The 3381-nt window shown below is 45.0% G+C and overlaps 1 pseudogene; it reads left to right on the top strand.

The window, feature by feature from the left end:
* The first annotated feature begins 1889 nt into the window (after positions 1 to 1889).
* Positions 1890 to 2007, top strand: LOC126095462 (5S ribosomal RNA; annotated as a pseudogene).
* Positions 2008 to 3381: the final 1374 nt, after the last annotated feature.

Raw genomic sequence — 3381 nt, 5'->3', positions numbered from 1 at the left:
TCTAACTGTATTTATATTTTTATATATTTTAAATTATAGGTCCCGCAGCGTTTTCTGTCTATTTGTTCAGGCCAAACTCTGGAACTACTGTAAGGATTTTTATACTGTTTTCACTAGTACACAGACTGATTCACGAGGAAGGTTTTTGTATACAGTGTGTAACTGAATTCCCTTTACAGATCCCTAATAACAAAACGAGGAAAAACGTCCAGTAAACATGGGTACTAAAGTGCCTACCGTAAGGGCTATGAGCTGTTCATCTCCGATACTGAGAAAAACATATTTTCTATTGAATAAGTGCTCATGGCTCTTAAAATATGCATTCTAGAGCCCAAGTTTCCTAGAGTTTTTTTTCTTGTTTTGGTCCATACTAACTCCTCCCATAAGATGGAAAGAAAAGAGCTTGCAGGAGAAACGATGTCAATATCAAAGATGAACAAGTGCTCCTAACTCTTAAGGCAGGTATTTTGGAGCCCATGTCCACTATACATCTTTTTCTTGTTTTGCTGTAAGGAAACTGTCCTCAAGGTATGCGAAGGGAATTTAGTTACAACACGTACAATTCATGACCGCTACGCCGGACAAATCGTGCGCTTGGAGAACGTTAATGCTACACGTGCGAAGCCGGGACGGTTCGCTAGCAGTAATATAGAGTGGGCAATTCTAAAACTGCAACAGTATCTGAACTATCAATCGGTGTTCTACTGTTATTTCCTACACATCTCTGTTACCAAACACTGCTGACAAGACCAGTCTGATGTGCTAAGTAGGGCAACAATTTTCTCGGGCTTTCCAAGACCGCTTTCTTCTTCGTTACGTTTATCCTCTGTTAAAATTGATAGATCAGCTGCCAAAGTTTCAGAGCAACACTCATTAGTACCTTACTGCAATTTCCAGCACAAACGCTAGACAGTACTTGTGTCGTACATGATATACGACGAGGCTATAAGTGTGTTGGTTGTGTACGAAGTAACATTGGGTTGTGCCCGTCTGACTTCGGAATGCTCTAGGGGTTTACGTGAAGCTGAGGGATTGGGGTTTGTGTGCGTATTTTCTGTGTGTAAACTTGTGTTTGGTGTTTTATGTATGTGTTATTGGTCTCTAAAGAGGCGTGTAAGGGTTAATTTTGGGCGTATGAAACATTGGGGCGAAGTTTGTGATGTTTCGTAAAATTTTGTGGATTTTTCTTGAATAAATATGTAAATGGTGTGTTGGCCTAGGAAGTCTTATGTGTGTGCTGGGAACGTACCTGCCAGCGCCTAAGTTGACACGGAAAACTTTGTTCCGGAGACGTTGCAGTCGGGACATGCTATACAGGGTGAAGAAAAATTCGTGCACTCGGACCTCGCAGCGCGATTCCTCACATCCTAGCAACACCAAAATGTCTGTCTCAAAATTTCGTCCTGCAAATATCTTGGTCAGTAAATAGACGTTACAGACGGGCAGTCTGGCAACACTGTAATTACATCAGCATCTGAGAGCTGCGCTGTGTAGTTGGTGACGTAGATAGCGATTTGTATTACCATGCAAGAGGGCGAGGGTTAGATTCTAGGTCGATACGTATTTTTTTTTTATTTGGCAATTTCATTCTGCCACGTAATATTGTAGTATACACAGTTTGTTAAACCACTCGTATCTGACATTTACATAGCCTAGTGTTTTGCAACGACGAACATAACAAAAATGTGGTCAGCCAAGTCAGTAATTGACAGCTGAAACAAACTGGACTGTCAAAGAACAGAATAACTACAAAAACTGCATCAGTTTCTAGATGCTAAAGACTGTTGCGCAGTTAAGAAACTCAATATCTACTAATCACGCAGTGCGTCCGTCAGATGTAACACATCAACAACCAGTCACCGTATTATTGACCGCATGGCATTTACAAAGGCAACGGCCTTGCCGCAGTGGATGCACCGGTTCCCGCGAGATCACCGAAGTTAAGCGCTGTCGGGCGTGGTCGGCACTTGGATGGGTGACCATCCAGGCCGCCATGCGCTGTTGCCATTTTTCGAGGTGCACTCAGCCTCGTGATGCCAATTGAGGAGCTTCTCGAACGAATAGTAGCGGCTTCGGTCAAGAATACCATCATAACGGCCGGCAGTGCGGTATGCTGACCCCACGCCCCTCCTATCTGCATCCTCCTCCGAGGATGACACGGCGGTCAGATGGACCCGATGGGCCACTTGTGGCCTGTAGACGGAGAGGTTTTTTTTATGGTATTTACAAAAGAATACGTTGTCCTCAGAGATGACCAATGAAAATGCTTGTAGTTCCATTTCTGTGTTTTGTAGAAGACCCACTGAAATCGCTTTATGGCGATTAAGACGGCAAATACCGTGCAACGCAGACTTCAGTTTGCGAATAAGATCAAATACGCCTCGACCGAGAATCGAACTCTCGACCTCCGGCATGCTAATACAAAACGCTATCCACTGCACGAAATGCACCGCGCTATTCATATCTGACGACAGAGGTAGTTACCGTACATGTAATTACAGTGTTGCCAGGTTGCCAATCTTTAACGTCCATTTACTGACGGAAATACGCGCATGACGAAATTTTGAGAAACATATTTTTGTATTGCTACTATGTGAGGAATTGCACTATGAAGTCCGAGTGCGTGAATTTTTCATCACACTGTGTACTAGTTGCTATGTGTCTTCATAACTGCGTGGTGACTTAATACAACTGTGCGCTGCGAAACACCAGGGAGTCAGCGAGCCGCTCGGTTGAAACGCAACATCTTACCCACACCGCCACTAAAAACCATTCGCGTCTCCCCAAGGACACTTTCCAGAACTGGCGGCAGCCGCCGGGGGGAAGACGTCATAACGAGGATGTTTTTACGAGCCCGACAGAAACATTAGGAGTCCGCTTTCCGCCGGAAGCTCTAAAATAGCGGATGTATAAATTCTGCCCCCGAGACTCGTCGCCGCGCACCTCCCGGTCGAACCGTGGCGCCGCTCGCGAGGTGGGGGGTCTGCGATGAGTCAATCACGAGCTCTGGGGCCTTCCCTGCCAACGGACACAGCTCGTTCGCTTTGTATCGAGAACGACGTGCTCTCTTCGTTTTACAAACAGTTTTAAGAGGGTCACTCCAAAAGAGATGCACACTATTTTTTTTTAAAATCCATCTTTTACGAGGTGTGGCTAGAAAAAAACCGGACTAGTACTGGTGAAACAATAAAACGAATGCAATAAGGCTGAAAGTCGCGTGGCCTGTCACGTGACTCTCGCTCCGCCTACTGCTCGAGTTTCATCTGCCTCCTGCACTCAATCTGCCCGTGGCGTCTGTTTTAAGTAGTTGACGTTTTGTCTGTGCGTCGGAAAATGTTGAGTGTACAGAAAGAACAGCGTGTTAACATCAAATTTTGTTTC

The sequence above is a fragment of the Schistocerca cancellata genome, chromosome 1 (assembly GCF_023864275.1).
Source record: "Schistocerca cancellata isolate TAMUIC-IGC-003103 chromosome 1, iqSchCanc2.1, whole genome shotgun sequence".
In the NCBI taxonomy this organism is placed as follows: Eukaryota; Metazoa; Arthropoda; class Insecta; order Orthoptera; family Acrididae; genus Schistocerca; species Schistocerca cancellata.
The sequence above is the reverse complement of the archived record's forward strand: the minus strand, read 5'-3'. Positions and strand labels throughout refer to the sequence as shown.